Source organism: Denticeps clupeoides, chromosome 2 (assembly GCF_900700375.1).
Source record: "Denticeps clupeoides chromosome 2, fDenClu1.1, whole genome shotgun sequence".
NCBI lineage: Eukaryota > Metazoa > Chordata > Actinopteri > Clupeiformes > Denticipitidae > Denticeps > Denticeps clupeoides.
Window position 1 is genome coordinate 20,871,435 of NC_041708.1, and position 26,328 is coordinate 20,897,762.

Sequence of the window (26,328 nt, forward strand, 5' to 3'; positions counted from 1 at the left end):
TTTCTGGACTAGGAGGTCTATTTTGCCAGCCTTAGACAATGTTGCAGAAAAGTTCCCCCACATAGGAATGAAATCGGGAGGCATGGTGTTGTGGCAGTTAGTGATGTGGCATCACACCTTCAAGGACATAAGTTTGAATTCTGGCTCTAACCTTGTGTGTGTGGAGTTTACATGCTCACCTCGTGTTGGTGTGGGTTTCCTCCAGGTTGTCTGGTGTCCTCCCACCATCCAAAGCCATGAACACCAGGTGAATTGGTGTTCATTTAGACTCACAGAGTCTAAATGTACTGTGAGTGGGTGAGTCCCTGCCCTGATTGTACTAGACTCATGGTGCACACTCATCATCTCTATCGTATACTGAGACTTTTTATACACTTGTTACAGTAATATCTTGGCTCATGCAAATAATGATGTGCATTGTGACAAACAACCAATATATGATGAACTGTGACAAATGATCTTCAAATTTAATGAATTTATGCATGAGAGGAGTTGTGTTTCTAAATCAGATGCATCTAAACGGATGTGATTGTTGTGAGTTGCTTATTTGAAAAACCTATTTGAAATAAGGGGAAATAACTCAGCTATCCATTTTTGAAATAGGCACATGATCAGATAACCTGGTAATTCTGTTATAATATCAGTCAGCCATAAATCCTACACCCCTGTTTTATGAAGATGTGGTGATAGTCATGGTAAAATGGATTTGGACACACCCAAAACAGTTTTGTGCTTTCACCTCTCCACTTTGCATCTTCACTGCATTTTCACTGAAGTAAAAAAGTTACCATAAATGACCATAAATTGATTTTGTGAAATATCCAGCGTTTGATTATTCACTCATGTTGTTATAATCTATTATGTTGTTGAAATGTTGTTATAAGCAGGAAGAGTGAACCCCCTTGTGTGCACAGAAGATTATAAATAACAGCGAATTGCGCTCATCTCTCTTTCCCTGTCTCCCTCAGAGTGAATCCCCACTGGTGGCCACTTGATGAAGCGCCACGCTCCCGCACTGTGATTTTGTGCAAGGCGGCCAGCTGTCTACCCACATGAACATATTCATCTGTCAGGTGGTCCAAGTCTCTGGCCTTTTTTTTTCTTTCTCCACTTCGCTCCTCTCTGGAGGGTCCAGGTGAGATGCCGGTTCCTGTGGTTGGTTATAAATGATATTTACCTGTGGGACGACCCATTTGGGATTGCTATTCTCACACTCTGTGATGGATGGAGTAACACATATTCCAAAGCACTTATAAGTATTTTGCGGGATTAAATATATAATCATAAACATCAGCCTTGAATATAAATATGTGTGTGTTGGTGTAATATATATATGTGTGTGTGTGTGTGTGTGTGTGTGTGTGTGTGTGTATATATATATATATATATATATATATATATATATATATATTCATTCAAATCTAATCTGGTGACTTTTACTGCCACACATAGTACACTATAGGGTTTGAGATGTTGGTGAGTCTTCGTATTTCTCTTTTTTCATTCTTGTTTTATTAAAAATCTGGGCACGTAAGGAGGATATAAGAACAGGAGGGTGTTTAAATCAACTCAAATTAGGAATTAGGCCACATGAGAGCTGTCACTTGTCACATTGGTCTCAGCCAATGTACATTCAGGACATTCATGGAACAGAAACACTCAACATCTGAGCGCTTAAACAGCTCAGTAATATCATATCTGTTGGGTAGTTTTGCTTGATTCAGTGCTAGATCAGTGCTGACCTCCTACCCCTCCAATAGACACCTGACAGGATCCCTTCTCAATTGGTGCCACACAACACCTGCATCATCTACTTTTTCCAGGACTCATGATGGCGAAGCAGTGGCGGGTTTGAAGTCACTCAAGACAAAAGTCATTCCACTTTAGAATAGTGGGAACTCAGAATAGTGGAAACTGAGCTTCCTGTTATTTTTTAAATAAATGAATAGATAGATGTAATGAAGAGGTGTGCTGAACAGACACAACCCTATAATGATGTTTCACAAGGGTGCAACAGTTGCTGTGCCTTACTCATGTCAAGTATACTTCTGCAAAACAGCACATTTTTATTATATTTTTCTTATTCATAACAACTTATATTTTTGCCATATTATTGCAAAGTGTGGATTGTTCAATGGAGTTTGAAAGTGGACGTGGGCTTCAGAGAACTTGTTTTTTTTCGTGCATGCACATGTTCGTAACATCACCTCTATAATTGTCACATTTGCTTGTGGTGGCCAGAAAACCCTGGCAAAAGCACTTTCTCACGTTTACAATTACGCACTGTCAAAGTGTTAAGTAGGGCTGTGCGTCTCGCCCTGTGCTGTTTAGAAGGCTGTCCAACTCAATACCTTTAATTAAAATTGCTTTCCCCTGCTGCAGTATTACAAGTTAAAGTTGCTGATGCCATCAGGAATGATGACAGATGTCCTGGAATTCAAAGGCAGCCTGATTCATTTCACAACAAGCCCATACAATACGCTGTCTGAAGCGCTGACTGAGGATGGATGGGGTTTATGAAGAAATGTCACTAATTAACGCCATAACTCATATCCCAGAGTTAATATGAGAGATTTATTTCCCTCTGTGATCTCTTTAGCCGGTATTAACAACATTGCTTCAACCTTTCTGTCAGAAGCTGTCATCTTCTTTGTGTCATCGCCACATCATTATAACACCGCTGTGTCTCATCCGTAGAAATGAATATCTTGCACTTTTTTGCAGTTCTGAAGTGAATTTCTTCAACCGATTGATCCATAGAGTTCACACTGGGGAAAGCAGGTGTGGATCAAAAAAGCAAACAGACTCTCCGTCTGTCGCGGGGTTTTAATTGGCCATGATATCTTCATTTGCACACAAGCGTACCATGTAGTAATTACAGAGCATTTTTTTCCAAGGACTAGGCAGAAGGCGTAAGAATCCCAAACCTCCTGTTGACTCTCACAGCAAAAAATAGCTCATTTAGATACAGAGGAGGCCTGTCTTATTTAAGCAAGACGTCTAAAGCTGGGCCCTTGAGAATAGACTTGCAGGCATTTATCACAGTCACTAATTATGCAAGGTTTAAGACATTCACTTCCACTTAAGAAACAGGACATTAAAAAAAGAAAAGATGAGAAGAAAGAAGCACAACAATAAAGTCTTCGCCAGCGTGAAAGGGGAAAGTAATTGGCATATGTCTGGAAGCAGGAGTGCACTTGTATGATTGGATGAGGAAGCTCTTTCTTTTAAGCCCTTGCCATGGTACAGACTGTTTGTGTGGGTATTAGCGCCTTCATTTGTTTTAAAGACAGAACTCTGTTGCCCCAAGGTTAATCTTGCAAAGCTACAGTGATTTTCTTCCCGCCACCCTACAGTTTTAACATGAGAAATATGGTTGTCATGGAGACAGGAAAGTCAGACTGCATCCAAAAGGCAGAGGTCACCGAGCTCTGGAAAGTGATTAAAATGATAAACAGCCAATGTAATCTCTGTAATTATAAATGCTATTATTCAATTGGAAGTGCAAATGACATTTACATTCCTATGCTAACAACCTGACATCCTGAAAGTGATTAATTGTCACATGTGACTCACCACAGCACAGCACCCAGTGAAATGTGGTCTCTGCATTTAACCCATCCCCTGAGGGATCAGTGGCCAGCCATGACAGGCACCCAGGGAGCAGTGTAAGGGGACGACACCTTGCCAGTTCGGGATTTGAACCGACAACCTTCCAATTGGGGGGTCCCTTTCCTTAACCGTTTCCAGTAATTAATTGACACAATCAACAAAGGGTTAGCTTGCTCTAACTGGGAAACATAGTGATTTCTTGATCTTAATAAGCTTCATTCTGATACCGAACGTTGAGATTAGCATGTACTAGGTGTTAATTGTCGTTTTTAAATGGTCTTTTAAATGTGTTGCCCATTCTACTTGGACACAGATTGACTTTCCTTATGGAATGTCTGACTGGGCACTCAAATGGAAGAAAAGACAATTTGCCAATCTTTGCTAGTCAATGGAAAGTTTCCATTGGCTGCTAATATTAGCTTGTTTGCCAAGAAAAGCTGGTTGCTGAATCCATTGCTGAATGCTGACTCTAGTTTGTTTGAGTTGAATATTATGAGTAACCCATGTGTAAAGTCGTGTCACATGACTTGATTGAAGCAGGCCAAACTAGTTGGTTTCAGCAGGACAGAGTTAAATTACAGTCCATATAGTCACATGGCTTTGGGGATTTAGTACAAGTCATCTTTCGGAAATAAAGAGCTTTGAGCTATCAGGATAAGGCCTGTGTCAACAGCACACTTGAGGAGGTATGGTATCTTTGGATCTTGATCACACACACTCACAAAAAAAGCATCAATTACACTAATGAGTCATTTGATTCTGAACACAATCCCAAACATGATCCAGCAGCAGTAGGAGTAGACGCCTCTTTAATCTCCTCTTCTGTCGTTGCTGAACAGAGGAGATACGTGGCAGGCGAACAGGCCTCTGCGATTTTGAATTAAGTCTGTCTTGTAGAGCATATTAATGAGTATTTGACTTGCTTATTTGGGTTAGGAGAACGTCTATGATTAATTATGCTGAGTGGGGTAAAAATTTAAAACCATGAAAATGTGGGCCAATGTTGCATTTTCAACAATTGCACTGGTTGTTAAAATGCATTCATGCAAAAAATATTCATGGGTTTCACAGTAAACACTACCAAAATTAGTTTTCAACATTTTTTTCTGTTATTATTATAATAATTCTAACACACATTCTTCAGTGGATGCTATATTGAGATACTTCAAAGTCATAAGCAAGAAGAACTTGTCTTTTCAAATGCATTTTATTCCCTGCAGCGCATGTTTGTTTGCCTGCTAGTTTCATGCTTTGTTTAATATCTGTATGCAAACAGTGGTGTATTGGTTTTAATTATTGGTTTAATATCAAACAGATTTATTTTGCTGCATGTCAGCACTGTTTTTTGATTATAAGAGATGTATTGCACTTTACCTGAGTGGTCTACTTCTGACCACTGGACAGCTGCTGATGTGACTCACCAACTCAACACCTTCCATCACCACACCCAGCAGAACTGGACACACTAGTACACTGATATGACTCAACATTTTAGATAAGATAAGATCAAGCTTTATTAGTCCCACAAGTGGGAAATTGCATTTGTCATGGCAGAAAGTGGATAGAAACAGAGGTAATAGCAGCAAAAAATAAATATGTAAATATATATATCTACAAATGTACAATTGAAATGTACACATATACAATGGGTACACCTGTTCTACTGGTAACTACCATGGACATTTCATTTAAACCACTAACAGGAGAATTATATTCTTATGATGCCACAAGTAATGGGTCAAAACTCTAAAATGATTGTACTTTGACATAAAAGTGGCCTGTGGTTGGAAACAGCCCCATAATCACAAGGTTGCCGGTTCAAATCCTGAACCACCAAGGTGCCACTGAGCAAGGTATTGTTCCCCCACATTGCTCTCTGGGCATCTTTCATGACTGCCCACTGCTCACTACGGGTGCAGTGACGACTTTCAGTGTATCACTTTCATTTCCTCGGCAAGGAAATGGATCAATTTCAAAAACGGTTCAAGAACATGCTCTGCTAACAAAGATGTGATTTAAAATCCCTGCATACTGTAAAAAGAGGATAGTGTACTAAACCTAATTCATAACCTATATGGGAGAGGGGGCTGACCATCATTTCTTTAAGTGGTCATTTGTCCACATAGTCCTGTCAAAAGAAGACAGTCCAGTGTGTCCCTTTATGATTGATAATTGACAAGGGATCAGTGTGCAACCGAAATGGGTGCAGGCCACAGTGGTGGAAAATTCACAAGGGAGTCGTCCAACAACCAGTTTTAGACATTTATAACACATATTGATGCAAAAACCACAAGATGATGCTCTTCCTCTAAGTGGAAGTTAAGCAAATGGAATTGACGGTTAGTTTTACCACAAAAGAGCACTTTTTGGAACTATGTAGTGCTGCTCCCACAATGATGAAAAGCCATGGACATTTCATGCAGGAAAGATTTACATTAAACCTCCAGTAAGCCCTGATGTGCAGGATCACATCATGCCCTGATCAGGCATGGTGGGTTCTCTGTGCTCTGAACCTTAGGGCAATAATCTCTTAAAAACATTAAAAAGGCCTTGGTCTCCTCCTCTGTCCAAACACACTGTTCCATGTATTTTTGAATGCAGTAGGGCAAATGTATTCTGCATACCTACTGAATCCGTACACTAATTATGTGTTCTTTTCAATGCTGGCGAAAAGATTATTTGCCAAACATGCTACAGAGATGATCTACCCTCAATTATCACACAGATTTTGTATAATTCTTTTGAATATGCCTTTTTTGCCAGTAGTCGACTGTTTACAGCAAGCCTACTCTATGGGTACCACCATAAGACAGCAGCTTCCTGGGCAAACATATTTCACCTGAATTTCCTAGCTGGAACTCCACATTGGAATGGTATCCTATTGAAGTTTATATAGTTCCATGACTGGAATGCAGCAAAGTCTTTCGATTATGTGTGCAAAGGCACTTCTTTGTATGATGTCCTTGAACACCCTGTGATTGAAAAGGAAGCGTAGGCACCTTTTTCTCTTCATGGATCTAGCTTACCAGAGTTTTTACTTTTGTCATTTTTCATCTGTAATAAAAAAAAATTCTGACCGATTATTAAAGCCTTTATTTCTTACAGTCAGGGGTAAGAAAACATATTAATCGGAATGCTGTGTGAATGTAATCAGCAAATAGGAATCGGCAGATAAGGCTGGTTCTGTGTTGCCACTATCTGGCTCGATAAAGGAGAAGAAAATGAACCTAGGGGCTTCTCTCCAAGGATTCTTCTACAGTCGAGCAGTTCCGAAATAAATTTATTAACAAAATCACTTAGTGTTTCCTTAATGCCTTCAGCTACAAGGCGATCGTTCATTATGCATAACATTTTATTTGTCTTTGTCACCCCCCCTTCCCTGTTACCACCACTGTGGGAGAGCATGTTTTTCTTTTCTTACCTCCCTCCACTACCTCTTTGCTGGGTAACCGTAAACGACACTGAAGACCACAAGCAGCGGGTCCTCACTCCTTATCTGTTCCCTGTCCTGATGGCGCATGTCTTCTTCCTGAGAGGAGCAGCTCCACAGCAAGGGAGCGCATTCATCAGGAACTGGAGGATGTCCAGGGAAAGCGATCGGAATTATTCCCATATACGGCCCGACCTGGAGACGCTTGGTTTATGTACTTTATCAGGACTCTCAACTCTGACCCCTCTCTCATCTCTCTCTGGGGAGGGAGTTTACGAGCAGTGCTCCGGGTGTAATGTTGCTGCCAGCGTTGCAGCTGTAAAGAGCATAAATCACATTTTCATCGTGGGTAAAAAAAACATTAAGAAAAGTTAATTGCTGCTGCTACGGCCATTTTTTAATTGTGTTTTATTAACCTGGGCCCAACTATGGTGTTCCCCCCAGAGCTGTGCTCAGCAGAAATCCAGCTAACGGCCATGACGTCGGGACAGGACAGTCTGCAGGGCCTCGGACATGGACTCCACTGAAAGCCGTGCACAGTTTACAGCAGTCCATCAAACGACCACATAATAACCTCTCTTAATCATAATTTTGTTGTTTAATTTTTGAATTAGGACAATAAGCATTTACAGAGGCCTCTCCTCAGCACAACAGCTTTGATCATCAGAATTTCATGCGAACTATGGAGGACCTTGGCGGTTTGGTTGCTGATAAAAGAGGTGTTTCTGTAGATCTGTGATCTGGCTTGTTCCCAGTGCCCCAGAACAATATTGTGGACAGGATGCTGTATAAAGGTGTCATTCTTCAGATAAGATGTTAAAATGAAGTCCCAAATTCCTGAGCTTTTATGAAGATCATCGGGTGTCTTTAGAAAAGAGTTGGAGAGTATATCCATTCCAGCTCATGTAGATTACCTCAGATGGATCGACCCTTTACTATCAACACAGGCCACCCAGATACTTGTCCAGTCCCTAGTAATCTCATGACTGGATTACTGTAACTCCCATCTAGCTGGTCTACCTCTGTATGCCATCTGGCCTCTACAACTAATACGACTGGTTTTCAACCTTCCCAAATTCTCCCACACCTCCCCACTGCTACACTCCCTCCACTGGCTCCCAGTAGCTGCCCACATCAGATTCAAAATGCTGACGCTAGCGTACAAAGCCAAACATGGTGTAGTACCATCCTACCTCACAGCCCTTATTACACCTCGCACTGCACCTCGCAGTCTTCGACCCTCCAGTACTGCTCGCCTGGTCCCTGCACCGCTGAAGGTCAGAGGAAGATGCTCATCTAGACTCTTCTCTGTCTTGGTCTCTAGGTGGTGGAATGAACTTCTCCTCGAGGCCAGAACAGCAATAAGTATTTAGAGAATACTTATTCAAACTTTTAAACTGTTTCTTGTAATCCAATTTATGGAAGCAAAACTACAGCAGAGTACATAGAATGATTGTATTAAAATTTGGGGTCCTAGTGAACCCCATCTGATTACTTCACTGATGCAAACAAGAAACCACGTTGTAAGTCACCCTGGACAAATACCATGAGTGTAATCCACCTTCATTAAATTAGCTCACTCGCTCTCTACCTCTATACCTCATAGCTGGTGTTTGGTGACTGAACTAAACACAACTGGCTGACATCACAACATCACAGTGGATTTCACTGGTTGCAAAGAGGACAATCTCAAAAGTCTTTTGGTTTCAAGAAACATAAACTGTTCAAGTTGTACCATTTTTTCCAACTTCATACAGTGATAGAGGAGACATACTGCTGGACGTAATCTCTTTAAATATCACTGCATTTAATGTATTTACTGTCACAACATAACATTCTGACTGGAAATGCTTTGCAACAACAACAGCTGGATCAAGGAAGGAACTAAACTGTGGAATAGCTGTGGTAGAATCTCAGTAATACACTCAAGCCTCTTGCAAAAACCACAGCACAATACATAAAAACCCATTTCCCCAAACTGGTCCTAGAGACAGACCTGCCAGAACATTTTAATTTCAACTCACTCTGCTCACATCCTGTAACATTATGAGAACCTTAAGAAACATCTTAGGCTAATTGAGGACAGTTTGGAGTAAAAAAAAGACAGAAAAACATAGTAGCAATGCAATCAGAGTTAGAGCCACAGAACGCCTGCAAACATTACCACAGCAAGCAGAGCTCAGGGTTGTTGATTTACCTGCTATACAGTACAGGCCAAACATTTGGACACACCTTCTCATTCATTGTGTTTTCTTTATTCACATGACCTTTTACATTGGTAGATTCTCACTGAAGGCATCAAAACTATGAATGAACACGTGGAGTTATGACCTGGCCTCCACAGTCACCGGACCTGAACCCAATCGAGATGGTTTGGGGTGAGCAGGACTGCAGAGTGAAGGCAAAAGGGCCAACAAAACTGTTGGAAAACAGTTTCAGGTGACGACCTCTTGAAGCTCATCGAGAGAATGCCAAGAGTGTGAAAAGCAGTAATCAGAGTAAAGGGCGGCTATTTTGAAGAAACTAGAATATAAAACATGTTTTCAGTTAACATTTTTAAAGTACATAACTCCACTTGTGTTCATTCATAGTTTTGATGCCTTCAGTCAGAATCTAAATTGTAAATTGTCATTAAAATAAAGAAAAAACATTAAATGAAAACGTGTGTCCAAACATTTGGCCTTTACCATTGTCACTGCATGGCTAAAAACATGTTGTGACAATATTTGACCAAACATGTGACATTGCACGGTGAAAGCCATAGTAAATGTGGGCCGTAATCAAAGCTGAAGGTGGTCCATGTAAACAACTGACTCTGAATTCTCCATAGAAGTAAGCGTGAGAGCGAAGTGTGTGTGTCCCAGCCAGGTTAAAAAAAATAAGTGAATGAGTGAAAATAGTAATGAATAACATAAATTCAATTATATTTTTGCTTGTGCTTTTCAGCTTTGTATTTAAAAGAATGCAGGTTATGTTGAACTTTTATATAGGCCACCATATTTGGAATTATTAAAAAAGTCGTGTACACACATCATAACAGTCAAGGTGAAGCTGCGTTCCTCGGCTTGGCTTAAAATAAGATGGGAGTCCCTGCCAAATTCCTGACAGTGAACTCCAGCACAGCTCAGCTGCCCTGCAGTCTGAGGTGGATCCCAGCCATGGCCTCCCCCCAATGCCAACACAGCAAGAACTTAACTTCTTTCACAACCATCTAATCCAGAATTTTACTTTGATAGTTTTTGACCTGTCCATAATAAAATTAATTGACTCATAGATATGGTTGGTTAATTTCAGTCCCCTCATTGTAGTAAACAGAAATCAGTCATGTGCATGGAGCTGAAGAAGCACTGAAGACGTCCAAAACCAAGAAAGAGAGCATGGAAGAATAAACAAAAAAACAAATGCATAAATAAAAACAGAAACATCTACTTAGTACACAGTGAAACAAAATGACAAAGAGAAACACAGGAGAATTTTTTTTAAGTTTTGGGAAAAAAAATTGCTCGTCAAGAAAAGGTATTGAGGAATGTATTGATGCTTTATTTGTTACAACAGCACACAGCCAAGATATCAAAGGAGATGTTTCAGGACAACTCTATGAATGTCCTTGAGTGGCCCAACCAGAGAGCAGACTTCAATCCGGTCAAACATCTTGGCGATCTTAAAATGGCTGTGTCTCAATGTTGAGAGGTGCTGCCCGGGGAGCAGTGTGCGGGGACGGTGCTTTGCTCAGTGGCACCTCAGTGGATCGGGATTCGAACCGGCAATCTTCTGATTATGGGGCCGCTTGCTTAACCGCTACGCCACCACTGCCCCATGCGCTGTATATTTAATACGGCTTTCACATATTGTGTTCTAGTGGCAGAGAAACTATGTATTTACAATAAATAACGACAAATGCTATAATGGGATTTTATAAAGAAGGCGAACATACCTGAATGAAGTAAAGGAAGCAGGAATGACAGTAATTCAACATTCCTCTACTGCTTACTTCAAGTCTGCCCGCTGCAAGGCTGGTTTGGCACGAATTCTGAATGGAACTGGTGCGAGTACCCATTCCCTGTGGGTGGAAAAGGGCCATGTCAGAAATATGTGTGCCCTACCTCATCTTTGTTTGAGTGTGACCTCTTCCATTTGTCTTGTTCTTTGGAGGGGTCAGATAATAGAATGGGTCAGGGTTAGCGCAACATTTACAATGTTATTGCCCTGCAACCTGATAACAGACAAAATTTCCTCAATTTCCTCAATTATTTTGCCTCCTCGACCCCAAATTCTGCATAATTTTTCTCAGACAAGGATCTGTCTGGTGTCAGTTGTCCGGTCTTCAACAAGTCCAGGTGGATGTCAGGGCTTAAGACAGCGTTAGTGCCCCAGCTAATCTCTTCCCGCTCCTAGTCCCACTCGCCTCTCCAAGCCGGGGTCGATAAATCCATGTCACGTCGTGGTGAAACACTGCACTGTCTGGGGCCTTGGCATGCTGATAGTGTGGGAGTCCGTCTGCTCAAGGAGATGTGATGGATGCGTCAGACTGGATTAGGCTGGACACAGCAGACGTGTGTGAAGATGCTCATCCAGTTTATCTCCTTTCCACTGGCAGGCTCCTTCAAGATCCTTCGAGACAGAAACATCGTTTTTATTTCTAAACTGCCAGTGGATGGAAAAATCATTTGTGGTTGTTTCTGTCTCTTAAATGCTCTTTTTGCAATGAAAATTTTGTTCATGCAGAATTTCCCATTCTATTGCTTTACATTTTTGAAATTTAAATGTTCAGTTCTGGCACAGCAAACCAAGGCTGACCTTTACATTTTTCTGGTTTCAAATACTTCCGTCTGGGGCATGCTAGTGCATTATTAAACAATATTTATGTGGCATGTTTTTGGACATAATCACCACGAGATGGTGCATTTGGTGGGGAAGCAATTCTGAGGCCAAGCAGATTTTTTTTTCTAATCGTTACCTAAATTGTTTAATTATGATTTTAAGTTATCCCCTAATGTCGGCGCCAAATGTTGTATTGTTAAAGGTTGTAATATCCTAGGTGGAACACAGAGTGGCACATGCAACTATTCTGGTATAAAGGTAGCAAACTCTATGTTGTTGGAAGGGGTTTGACCCGGAAGGGCAAAGGGTTTTTGACCGCTTACACAAACGCTACGCGCTTACGGGACTGCTTGCACGAGAGCTTACGCCAATGCTCAGGCAACGCCTAAAGGAGGACTGTTTACTGTGCTGCCTACTGCTTAACTAACTGGTGAAATCTGCTATGTGCTGGAGTGGAATAAATGGACATTTGTATTTGACATCAAGATTAGTTTAATTGTGTAGCATATAATGGAACCAGAGAGTTTATCAAAGTTACATCAAGCGCGTTAGCCAGGCCACATCCTGTGTCAGGCTCCTCAGTAGTTCGCTAATAGACCAAACTCCTTTAATAGCTAACTTACATTAATCACATATTGTACAGATTGCATACAGCACAATGTTTGATAGATTTCTGCTGTACTCTTTGCACAGCAGAAATGAACTGCACATTGTTTCCCTCACACAAACCAGCAAAATTGCCCCAAAATACAGCAAATTTGCTGTGTAATCTGCCTGCAATGGTTTATTACAGTATCGATACTGGCAAAGGTATCTGAGAGAGAGAGGAAACCATTTAATGAAGTTCCTGTCCTGTCCAGATACTGATAAATAACCTCAAAATGCAATTTATGATGTACTCTGCAGAGAGGTGAGCTGTCATGTTGCATCCTGTTGGATTGTGTCAGCGTTAACAGACCGATGACCGATGAGAAGCACAAACAACTACATTTTGCTCCTTTTCACTTAAATGACTATTGTTGCCATTTTCATTTTTCTTATTTTCTTTCTGTGAAATGTATTTTGGGAAATGTGTGTCATTGATTCCATCTTCCTTCATTTAACCAGAAATGTATGCTAACCTCCTGTGCTGGTGAGAACTCAACATTGCCGCAGTTTCACTAGTGATTTGAAAATATCCATCTACCCACATAAGGGGTCAGGGGTCAGGGATATGCAGAAGACAATTCAGTCTGTGGTGACAGGAACTACAGTGACATGCAAAAGTTTGTGTGATCTTTAAAGAGCAATGCAAACAAGATGGCCCAGCTTTCTTGAGTTAGAATTTGTAAGGACAGAATTGAGCCACTTATCTGCAATACTTGTTTAAAGTGTGTTTTGTGTTTTTTTATGTTGAAAACTTCTTTTATGGATCAGTTATTCTTCTGCACACTGAAAAAATTACAGCAAAAAACATTATAATTTGAAAGACACACCACACCATCTTGTGTGAGCACATACACACCAAGCACTACCTTCTTTGGCTTCACTAAACACCAAGCAAGCACAGAACATGAAGGGAATCTACAGGAATCTTTCATCAAAGCCTCTGATAACACTGAAAATCAATCGCATAAAAGATGATTAGTTGTGGGTAAGATGATTAGTTGAAAATCGCAAGACTACACTGCAAACATCACAACACAAAATACATTCCTTCAAGTGTAGAAGGTGCATTATTTACCGGGATAGTGGTAAGGGGGGTCAGCTTAGGGCAACTGAATAGAATTTGTTTAGTCTCGAGTGAAGAAAACTAATGGGTGACATTCTATACTAGATTACTATAACTAGATTTGCCTACTTTAAATTATTAGTTCAAGCTTAGTGGGTCAAATGGCCTCCTTATGTTTGTAACCATCTTACAACATGTTCTCTAATGAGCAATTTCAGTCAAATTGCTGCAACAAAGAGCTCGCATTTCATATAATTACAGTTTACATTCAGGCCTGCGGACAGGAAAGAAATGTATGGTTTATGTCATAACCAACAGCAAATCATTACAAGTAATGCAGGTCCCAGTCCATAGTTATCCAATTTAAATGATTCCTTAAGCCCTATGAGGTGAGTCTCAGGCAGCCTTAAGGCGGCCCTTAATTTCTACAACACTTAAGTAGTTTGCCTACTTAGCTGCTATTAAGACCAGTCCAGCCAGCTCACTACAGGTGTTTCACTAATAAAACTGTGTTCATCTAGTTACTGCTGAGCGATGGAAGGCAAGGCAGAGTTGTCCTTATTATTTATTCAGAAAAATGGAGACTCAATTGTTAACAAAGCAACTGCGCACACTGTAAAATTATTACATTTTTATAAATGTATACATTGTTCCATGCTTATAGGAAGCAATAATGAGTCGAGGCTCGTCAACAAAGTCCGCAGGCTGTCAAATAATCACAAGGGTTTTCATTCTGACACAGTGCCTCGTTCGCTCATAACTCTACCGCGGCCCTTTGAACTATTCCTCTCAGACCAGCGACTGATCATTAATTCATCCTTTCGTTTGAAAGAGAGACTCATTATCGTCCTCGCATCGCCGCCTCTGCAAAATTTGAGGCTTTTTTGGCAGAGCCTGTCCTCAAAAGCCTTGTCAGATTTGGATGATCCTCGCATAATACTTCTGAGGATTAAAATCAGCCCCCCCCCCAAACCCCAGAACAAAAAAAAAAATCAAAATGAATGAAATATGTAGGAACTTGTTCTGAATATTGTAACACATCCGTGGTTGATAACTCAGGCGAGCGCTTTGGGGTCGACCTGTCCGCCGCCGGTCGAGTCGTGCTGCTGAGAACCAATGAGAATTTGTCTCATGGTTGCCAGCTCTTGTTAATTCATTCGAGCGGCGCACTTCCTTTGCCGTCTGTGTGTTTTTAATACAAGAGAAGGGCTGAAGGAGATAAGAAGGAAACACACCATCGCTGGTGATTGAATGAGATCTCTGTTTGGAGAAGAAGGGGCCCAGATAACATCGTGGCTTCTTGGAAAGTGGGCTGCGCTTCTGGGAAGAGCGGGGAGTAATGATGCGTACTGACTTGTTATTAGCAATCTGTTTTCGGGCTGAAACTTTTATTTCGTTTTCACTTTAAAAGAGATTTCCCCTTCCTGAGTGCATCAGATGGACGGATTTGAGTCAAAATGACAAACGCTGAACAGAGAGTAAAAAGGCAATTGGATGAAAGCACTGAGCCAATCTAAATCATCATTGGGAAGATTTAACTGCATTAAAATTAACAAAAAAAAAATCTGTCTTCCCTGCACATTTTCACTAGGCAGTCTGATACTAGAAAATAAACGGATCACAGATGTTTTCAATGGACATTAAATGTCCCATTAACTTTTAGCGGTACTTGTCCTAGCTAGGCTTTATTGAGCTCATTTGTGCTGATGTCGAGCAGCAAATTTCCCATGCTGTCCTTCGTTTCCAGTGATACGCCATAAAGCTTTCAATCTGTAGTGAAGCACATGTTCAAATCCATTGTGGTGCCCCGTTTATGCAGCATTATCTCCATATTCCAGGCTCTGCCACCTACCAGTGTTTTATCGATGCAGCATGAACAAGCTCTCACTTCATGAGTCATGGAGTTCCTCTCAGATGGAAAAATGATTGAAGCAGGGGCCTCTTGTGAAATGAGAATCCGCGGCATATTGGGGAATATTACCATGGTTGGATGTATACGCAGTGAAGCAGGAAACCACCGTATTTATTTCAGAAAGGACACTGATGGGAAGGGGTTTAATCTAACCTGGCAACCATGACACAGAAGGCCATTGGATATCAAGTGCAGCCTGACAGAATCAAGATCTTTGACCATAATGCTCACCCAGTCTCTCAAACTTAATATCACACAGGCGAGAGTCTACACCTTAATCCCATATGCAGTGGGGGACTGTGCTTAGGGACACCTGAGATAAGTGAATATGTGAACTACACAAAGGTCCTTGTCATTGAGACACCATGCTACAAATCAGAAGTGGCTGTAGACATGATGCAGTTAATATGATTTCCACACCAGATCCATCTGAAGAAGCCTATTGTCCTCCTCACTTCACTGGTTTTTATCTTATTTGGTGATAGAAAAAAAGAAAACAATAATTGTACATTCCTTGTTTGGTAGTATTGTTAATTACATAATGATTTAAACCAGCAGTTTTTCAATAAAACTTTATGATGAAAATCCAGAATGATAAAGGAGGGAGAGCGAGGTATCCTTCTAATGAGGTCTGATGTTTACAGGTTTTGTTAAGCCAAAGAAAGGTTGTTCTACCAGACAAGTGCCCAATGGCCACCATGACAACAATCAATCTGTATCAATGTATTAATCATCCCACCAATGCTGAACATGATGAATATTATATTGAATTTCAGCACTGATGCTCTGGTATTTAGACTCTTGTGCCTGTTGAAACTTCCCCTGTTTCCCCTTTTGTTTCAGAAGAAACATCCATAACATTGCGGAGAATGGATCTCGCCACACAAAGCTGTTAAACCCAAAGGAAAACAGTGTAAAACTTTGGAATATGAGCTCAGTCATCAGTGTGTTGACCCTGTGCTGGCACGTGTGTGTGTGTGTGTGTGTGTGTGTGTATAGAAATCAGTGTAGATTCTTCTAATGTGCTCCACATGGCCACCATCTGGGCTGGCTCTGGTCTCTGGGCTGGCTCTGGTGGAGTTCCCCATCTACCCTTCTGTGTGCCTCATGGTGGTCAGGGTTTCCACTAAATGGACCCTGGCTCTACTCTGGTGTTCTCCCACCCCTCTGCCCCACCTCTTAGGGTCTCTGGAAGTTTTCAGGGCTGAGCCTTTGTTTCATTTTCTCATTTGCTGCCGATCCGTCATCTCAGGAAGCTCCTGAGGAGCCGACTGGCTGCCAGGCACGTGTTGGTCCTAACCAAGCTTTCCAACCAGACCACAGTCCAGGCAATGGTGAGACACACAAATGATTAATGCCAGTGCAGTCCTGAAAGATGGTTGGCTGATACTAAGTTCTCAGTTTCCGCTGTGATTGGCTGAGATGACTCTCTGATTGCATCCATTGATGCCATCTTAGTCACAATGTTTTCTCAGCCACAAATAGAGTGATAACCTTTGCTTAACAGCCAAAACAACAACAGAAACAATAACTGAAATATTATTAATAAAAAAAAAATTGTGTTGGTTTCTGTAAATTAACATTACACTAAGGTGAGAACAAGTCAGTTCTTAAATGACAACTGTCCATCAGTATAATAAATGAATTACAGGTTCTAGGGGCATGTTCATGACATGTCTTCAGGGATTAGACAAATATATATATATAGACAGGGCTTATCTGTATCTTGTAGAGGAGGAACTACCCACCCCAGGGGTGTAATTTGCACAGGGGTTATGGGGGTCGTGGCCTCCGCAAAAGAAAATCAGATAGAGCCAATCTAAGTACATCATTCCAACTAATAAATATATCATTTATCTTGTATTAATAACTTGTTTTTTTTTTCTTTTGATTTTCTTTATTTGTTTCATTTGCCAGCAAAATAGTATGTTTAATGTTTAGTCATCTGGTAATGTCGGCCTGCCTCTCAGACATATCGGCATGGATGTCTGAGCGACACCTCCAACTCAACCTATCCAAAACCGAGATTCTGATCTTTCCGGGCAACAATTCTCCTCAGCAAAACCTTTCAATTCAAATTGGATCGCTATTGTTAACACCCACGGCATCTGCAAAAAGCCTTGGGGTTTGGATAGATAACAAACTGAGTTTGAACCATCATGTTGCTGCGATCTCCAGATCCTGCAGGTTCACTCTCTACAACATTCGCAAGATTCGGCCTTTTCTCTCACAACAGGCTACGCAGCTCCTCGTCCAGGCAATGGTAATCTCCAAACTCGACTACTGTAACTCTCTCCTGGCTGGAGCCTCTGCAGTCACCATAAAACCACTCCAGATGGTCCAAAATATGGCAGCCCGCCTCATCTTCAATCAGCCAAAATACACCCATGTTACACCTCTCCTTACCTCCCTCCACTGGCTCCCGGTAGCTGCTCGCATTGAGTTCAAATCCTTGATGCTTGCCTACAGGGCTGTAAATGGAACTGCGCCCTCCTACATCAACACACTACTACCTAGATACACTCCTACACGCTCTCTCAGATCGGCAAACGAAAGGAGACTAAAAATTCCTTCTTCACGGGGTCTCCGATTCCAATCATGTCTGTTCTCCGTTGTTGTCCCTGGCTGGTGGAACAACCTACCCTCCTCCACACGACTAGCCGAGACTATCACCACTTTTAAGAAGAAGGTGAAAACCCTCTTATTCCAAAAATATTACAGACAAATTTAACACATACACATGCATACACATTTAACAAACAAATACAAAATGTATAAATACATTATAATTTTTCTTAGTCTAGCACCCAACACTCTCCGAGCATGTTCTTCAATGACAAGTCTAAGCCTTATCAGGGCTCTTAGTTTGTATACTTGATATTCTATAGAAATCGAACGAGAATTGCTGGTGTCTTCCCATTGTAAGTCGCTTTGGATAAAAGCGTCTGCCAAATAAAGTAAAGTAAAGTAATGTTTTTGAGGTGATTAAACATTCATCCCACCCTCCCCACTAATCCCCCACTGGTAGACCCAAAGTTATGTCCTTGACCCACCCATTTCTTTTTGTTGGTGTGTAATTATTTCTAACACCCAGAGGATGAGTGTGAATTGCTAGTTATCTCAGGACCTCGTCCAAAAAAAACATGTAGTTAGATTATCAGTGTTTTAGTTCAAGAATTTTGAATATAGAGCATTACATTTTAGCTTTAAAAAAATTTTGTTCAGATAAATTCATAATGATGTTGTTGTCTTTAATAATTTGCTATATTTTACATATGAGGACTTCTGTACACATTTGCATGAATGTATTTGTTGGTCAAAAATAAAATATGAGGAGCGTACTTTGTCCATTATTCTCACCATGAGATACAGGCCTTCAGAGCATTTCCATATTAAAGTAGCAGTCATGTGGGGCAGGGGAATCTCAAAACAGATGGCCTTATTTTATGCTAATGATGTTATGCAAAATCAGGCCCCCTCAGGCCTGCCCTCTTTTTTATACTTTCTAATTGGCAGAGGAGGTAGGGAGGTGCCTGACTTTGCAGGTGGTAAGGTAGCGCTAGCTGTGTTACGTCCTGAAGGGAAACGTTTCGTATGTTTCCTTATGCAGAGCCTGGCAAGGTTGAGGAACTGCAACAGCACGCAAAAGTATAAAAATGTAACAACAGGACAAAAAATGACAATGTATGTCCTAAATCATCAGGTCCTTTTTTCCAGAAACATCTGGAAATGAAAGTGTGAAATTTCAAACGAAGATCAGTCCCATATCCAAATCCACATCCTTTGCAGATATGAAATATGTTCTTCGTATCCGCAGTTCACCAAGGTTGCTGTTAGCGCCATGCTTCCTGTAAGGCTTCTGATCAATCAGAGGCTGACCACTAAAATGAAAGGCCTTTAAAGTCCAACTGGGAGACAATTTCAGCCTAAATGCCCTAAATAATAAAAAAATGAAGAAAAATAAGTGGCATTTATGCGCCAAATGGAGATTAAATGGCAAAAGACTTTAAAAAGGCTTTCTTTGAAACATTTCCTAAATGGCCACTTTAAAACAGTGCAGATAATTATTGTCCTATTTTTATTTCAACAAGGATCAAGGACAATAAAAGGAAAGTCAATGTTAATCCATCAAAACAAACTTATGATGATTCCCTGCTTCCTTCAAAAAATAAATAAATAAAATGAACAAAACGAATCTATATCAGGCCCTGAGCTGCACCTTGGAGTAACCCCACCTGAAGAGTTCAGCATGTGTATGTGTGCGTGTGTGTTAGCTAGACGTGTGTGATCAGATGTGTGCATGGGTGTTCATTTTGTATGCCTGGCTCAACACTAAAGGAGTTGGCGACTGCGAGGACATCAGAGACGCCCAAGTTTGGGCATGCTATCCCCCATCGCTCGGCGGGAGGCCCAGAGTAAACAACGTAAATAAATGATGTAGGCTGTGCCATAAACACTGGCCAGCATCGGAGGATTTCACACAAACACAATGTGTGACTCTGCCTTGGTTCATCTGCAGCCGCATCATTTTATTTTTCCCCAGAATAGGAGTACATTTTTACCATGAATGTGTTCACGGGCACAGCAGAGTGAGGCTTACCCTAGTAAACACAAACCATTATCTCCAGGATTCTCGAAACCAAGATATTATTTCTGAAATTGGCAGCTGATGTTTACATGCAAACTCCTGATCGTAACTAGGTGTCACTGCCAGAGTTGGGGGGCGCACAGACAGACATCGCTGGTTGTGATCCAGTGACTGGGAAGGAGGTGAGCTCCGTGGATTCCGGGGCAGTGGCTGAGTACAGTGGGCAGGAGTGAGAGGGGTGGACGGGGCACGCTGCTGAGTGCAGTGGGTAAGGAGAGCTCGTGGTGGCCATTGGGCAAAAGAACCGGAGTGTGGCTGGCTTGAGTGTGGTCCGGGACTGAGGGGAAGTTGCAGGGTGACGGGGGCAAGGACATTCAGGGAGCAGACAAGTCTCATTTGTTTGGGAAAAGGGTCATAGTTCGATCTAGTTCAGATCGAGAGTATATAAGACTAGTGTCAATGAATGAAACTCAAAGAGCGGGCATCCCCCAAAATGGCTTCCGGGTCGCAGTCACCTGTCCCTGTCACATGGCCCCTGGGGGCCCGGTGGTGGGATGGCCGGGATACCAGGCCCATGTGAGTTCCCGCTCAAACTCATTTCGTCACATAAGCTTAATCATTACATAATTTATGCATAACATTTTGTTGTGCAAACAACCTTTACTCTGGAGTAGAGCTGAAGACATTTACATGGTCAGGATAGACAGAGCAAACAGATCAGGTGATGCGTTTCGATTACTGCTAGAAAAATACACAAATGAATGCTGAGAAAGTGAAATGGAGGTTCATGTGCCGGTTCGAGTAACGTGGTGGGTCTTCACCAAACTGGAGGGTCCTTTTGGTCAACCTTTTATGTGCAAAGAAATATAAAATCCTTTTTTTACTCCACATTCTTGGAGTAGGACACATGAAAAAGTTTGTGGAAAAGTAGAAATTAAATTTTAACCATACATCTACTTAAGGAAATAAAACAAAGGTTTTTGTTCCCAGCTTCATAACATTATGAAATTCATAAACTGCTCTGTGTTTTTGCTTAAAATGCACTGCAGGGAGTACATGTAACAGCCCTTATTATAGACAGTGTGTTTCTTCCGAATGTTGGTTGGAAAGACCACTGGATGATTCAATGGCAGCATTTACACATGCATTGATTTTCTGTGCTTTCATTAAAACGGCCTTACAAATGCAATTCTGGCGCTTCCTCGAAATGAAATTATAAAATTAAGGCAAACATTAGCACTGGTCTGCAAAGCCGTTTTCGTGCCCAGGCCAGAATTTAATTGCTGATGGATGTCACGCGTTCGAGGCATTTAGGCTGGAAATAAATTTGGTAATAATCTCCTGATGCAAGAGCGAATGTGAGATGTGAGGTGTCTGTCCAAGTAAACAGGCCAGAGAAATTCACCTAGAAACACAAGACAACTTGTGTGAAACCGACAGAAAAATAAGATAATCGAGAAGATTTTGAAGATAAGACGTCAGGCGGTTCATGCTGTTTGAATCTGTGGTTCCTCACGGATTTCACTGTTGTTGTTATCCGTTTCCAGACGCTCCCACTTTATCACAGCGACACCGCGAGAAACCTGCCCGCTCCCGAGGACACACTCGGCTGGAGGAACGGAAACAATTCATCTTACTGGCCACGCCCGCCACGCTCAGCCCCTCCTGGTGCTCCCTCAATAGAACCCTGAGATTTCCCTTCTGTAGAAACACAAAGGCTTGGATTCGGCATTTTTTGCCCCCCCATCCCTGCCCCTGTAAGACTCCACTGCCAGAGGGGGGCAGGTGCTGTGCAAATGAAGGAAAAACTCATTTGGAAAAGGCGGGATTTGGATAGGAACTGGCGGTTGTGTTCTGGCTGCGGATAAGAGGAAGACAAGAGCCATATTTCGACCAGAGCCTAGCCCACAGTTTTTCTGCACTGGCCGTTCTGCGAGGTTCTTCAGCCAAGTCATTTAGCACAGAACCGGCTACTTGGCCAGATACAACTTCAGCAAACAGATAAAAAGCAAACAGATCCTTGTTCCCACTTGTGTTCAGTGTGGGTGGGGTTGTGGTGCCTTTTTAATGGTGGCGTGAAAGGGCAGAAGATGGAGTGTTCCAGGGTGATGGTGAAGAGAACGAGTTTCAGAATTTGTGCAGTTTACATTTGCAGCAACATTTGTGTGGAATATGGCTTTGTGAGAACCTCATAGCACAGAACATTGTTTTCCCTCAATTTATAAATAGTATCTTTCTCTAACTTTGGACCATTTATTGCTATTACTTATTACTATTGTATAATGTTTATAAAGAAAATTTATTATAAAGGTGAAAATGTACTTTGATGATGAAAAGTGGTTGTTATAGCATGCTGATATTGCGAATTCATAAAATGTCTCTCAGCTGATGGCATAATTAAGCAAGATCTCATGACATGACATGACTTTTGGTTTATTATTTCTCTTCCATTATGAAATCTGTGAGCGGCTGTTCCTAAAAAAAAACAAACTAACTGTGGTATAACGTCAGGTCAGGCCAGTAAATGACTTCCCACCCCCTGCAATATGTTCCTGGTTCTCCAACAGCCCACCATTCGTTGGCATGGTTGAAGAGTGCTTGTGCAGAACTCGGGTGACCTTTCTCACTTCTCTCTGTAGGCCTTATTAGTCCGCCACCCACAGCTGTCCCGGGCACCTCCTGGGTCTGTGCTTACTGCATCTCCAGGTAGTGCCGAGTGATAATTACTTATTAAGCTGTCGCATGCCCCACTTTATCACCTGTTTGGTTCTTTATGCAGATTGTAAGGCCAGTGACCCCTGTGGAATGAGGCGGCAGATTGGGAAAAAAAGACGCCGCGCCTGGGCATTGTAATTATGCTGTAAAAATAGGGAAAGGTCAATAATTAAAATATGCTCCTGGAGCAATCAAATTAATGCTATGTTTTGTTATTTTTTCGCCCTTGGGCAAGATGAATTGGAAGTCTGACTGCGTCAATGTGAATGTTCTTAATGAATTAAACAAGGCCATAACAATATGTTAATTAATTGTTGAAAAAATTGGCAAAAAAACTAAAACAATTACCCTTTATTAGCAATTGTTTTTTCTCGTATGGTGTTTGGTCATTTTTGTTCTCTGTCTGGCTGATTCTGCGCTACATTTGACTGTTCCATTTCTGCCAGACAGAGGAGGGTCGAACAGACAGACTGGGTGTGTTATCATCCCTTGCTTCATTCTGGACTAACTTCATATACTTTACTTTCAACCCCCAACCCCGCCTTCTTCCAACCCCTCACACTGTATTTTATTTACTTTCTTTTATGCACACGCTCACACACAATCTTCAACCGCCCAGCCAAGCTTCAAAAAGACTGGCAGAGACGTCACCTCCCCACCACCGCCGGCCCCCAGATGGAGGTGAGCTATCAGCTAACCTGCGACCAGAGGCCTGGGGTGATAATCATTTCAAAACGGCCCGGGAGAATGAGTTTAATAACATTGTAAAGGTAACGCTTTTCAGCCTTATCGCGTGAGGCAGATGCACCAAGCTAAGGGAGGGGTGGGCAGGGTGGGCACCAAAAGAAGAAAGAGAAGAAAGGGTGAGCCAGTAAACAGTCCCCCCTAGGAAGGGATGAGGGTGGAATTAAAAAATGCTTCTCTCAAAAAAGAAGTTTAGGGATGGGATTATTTTTTTTCTGCGTCAATCTTATTCCCAATTTTTCCCTTGAATGCTGCAAAGTAGCAGCAAACTCCTTTATCTCTCACATTCTCTTCATGACATCATCTATGCTCATATCAATGCTGGAACGGCAGGTAGTAGACAATAGACAAATTGAGCAGAGCACAACGCTTACTGACCTTTGCTGACCTTTGAGCCTTCTTTGAGACCTGTAGGGGAACCTACAAAGAAAGTCTTTTTTTTCCACGCAGGAAGGTTCCTGAAATAAAAATGCATGCGCCTTCACGAGTAAAAAAGTGTAAAAAAAAAAGTCATTCAAGCAACATGTTTTTTAAACTTTTCCAGGACCCAGCATTTGAAACCCAGCACACTGCTCCAGATAGCTTTACACTTGACCTACAGGAACAGTCGAAGGGCACGGGTTTGATCCTGAGGCAACATTTCACTTTTTCTATCATTTTTCTTTTGCAGAGTTACAAGGTTGCTTTATATTTCTGCCGTGAAGAAGTGAAAGCCGGTCATCAAACGCGCTTTCAAACATGACATCACGCCCCTCCCACTCGCCCCCAGGGCGGCCAAACTCACTCGGAGTCTGACCTTGAAGGTCAACGCAGTATTATTTGTAAAGTGCACATGTGGAGCTTCGAAGAAATAAAATCTTTGGACCCTGTGAATCTCAGGATTGGTTTAATTTGTCCGAACGTCTGTGTACCGGCACGCACACCTGCACATGGCCGAAAGGCCAGACCTGTTCTCTATCATTGTGTTGAAAGGTATCATTATAGAAACAGGTCCATGGCACTCTGTATTGACACTGATTGAGGCTGCAGGTAGAGATTATGGTCTATCACCAAGTGCCATGTGGCTATCAGCGTTTTACAGAAATTGCCCAAGAATTGCAGCGGCAAATGAAAATCCTGGCTTTTTTAGCTCTGGGCAAAGAGTTCGTCCTCAGCTCTTGATGGTGGATGAAGAAACAGGCTGGACTGGAGCAGAAGGTGCCGTTGTTGAGGGAAGGGCGTGTCAGGTTGACATTTCCCTCGATTCTCATCCAGGCGGTGAAGGTTTCAAATTATTATTATAAAATGAGAAGGATGACAGAATTGGCCTGATGGTGGTAGATCCTTCAACCACCTGGTAAGAACAACTTAGGCTAGTCAACATTCACCGGAGGAAGTAGTGGACCGGATATAGATTTTTATGGTCTAGTTCAGATCGACTGGTGCAAACCTAGAAGTTAGAATAATAAAAAAAACAAAGCACTGACGTTACTATTTTCAAAATTGTTTAAACTATTTTTAAACACAGTGCTACTTGTTAAGCATAGCGCAACATGCTAATTGCAGATTCACAAAAGTAAAGTCAAAGGCGTCCTCAGGATTTGCAATAATAGGTGAAACAACATAAACCCAATGCTTGGTACTTGTCAGTACTTTGAAGAAAATAACCTGACGTTGGTGTGTAATTATTTCATGATTCTTAAGGATGTTTTTTAAAATTTTAAAATGAGAAGAATCCAATGATTGACAGATCTCACTCTCGCTTACCCGTCATTATGATCATTGAATGCTGTTTTTTTTTTGGCGGTTTTATCTGCTTGTTTATGTGAATTCTGAGGATGCCCTTCATCTTATACTTGACTGATGGTTATCTACATGAATCTGGTTATGAATCTTTTTCACCTCCACTTTAACTGGCCTAAAACAACTGCCTGGTGGCCCTTTAATGAATTTTTGTGCTTGGATGTGATGTTAAGAGAACAGCTAGCCTCTCAATAAAACTATTTTTTGTGTTAAGGATTCAGGCCATTTTCACTATGTGCCATTCATACAACAGGTTGTCCATTAAACCCATGCTTACAGCCCAAGGCAGAAAAAAGCAGCAATATCCAGACCTGCAGTGAATCAATACAATTGAAATGAACAGGGCTTCGGTACAGGACTGCATTGCCCCCGGCACTGGCCTCACATGTACACACCGATACACAACTTGTGCTGTAAACCATAAAAATAATGCAGCAGCCTGGTGGGCAAGGTGGGCAAGGACAGCTCACACACCATGACAGGATTTGAACAGAAATTTGTCAAGCAGGAAGCCATGTCTTATACATGTAATAGAAATTGAATTTCTGTCTGTGCGGAAATGAACGGATTTGGACAAACAGGAGCCCAATACGTTAATGAACACTTTTCATTGTTTGGTGGTTTGTTATTTCTCTGTCCAACTGGGGCCCTTGTGTCATAACTCATTCATGAATGGGGACTTGAAAACCAAGTGGGGACTTTGGAACACATTTTGCTCAACTTTGAACAAATATCAATATTGATATTTGTTGAATAAACAATCAGCCTTTTAAAACAGTTTAATTAGTAGAGAGGCTGTGTGTGTATGTGTGTGTGTCAGTGATACATAACACTGTATGCAACAATCAGGAATTTATGTAATAAAACCCATGCTTTGATCAAGCATATCGTCCCACTGAGACTGAACATATACTACCCTTTCTAATCCCAATTCCAAAGTGTTAGGCTGTCCGTTCAATATTAGTTTCCAATATGATAAGGGGGATATATGGAACACAAAGAACTGAGTGCAG

The 26,328-nt window shown here is 41.5% G+C and overlaps 1 long non-coding RNA gene across 4 annotated transcripts in view; it reads left to right on the forward strand.

Annotated features, from left to right (window-relative positions):
• The window catches only part of LOC114766496 (uncharacterized), a 38,128-nt gene extending 13,722 nt beyond the window's left edge, over nucleotides 1-24,406 (forward strand). Inside the window, exons 3-5 of one of the 4 annotated variants that reach the window (XR_003742811.1) lie at nucleotides 969-1,135; nucleotides 23,409-23,470; nucleotides 24,204-24,406. This is a non-coding gene — a long non-coding RNA (uncharacterized LOC114766496). Of the gene's footprint in view, nucleotides 1-968; nucleotides 1,136-7,486; nucleotides 7,672-21,621; nucleotides 22,042-23,408; nucleotides 23,471-24,203 lie in introns of those variants that run through there. The other 3 variants (XR_003742816.1, XR_003742813.1, XR_003742814.1) reach the window with 3 other exon arrangements.
• The last annotated feature ends 1,922 nt before the right edge of the window (nucleotides 24,407-26,328 follow it).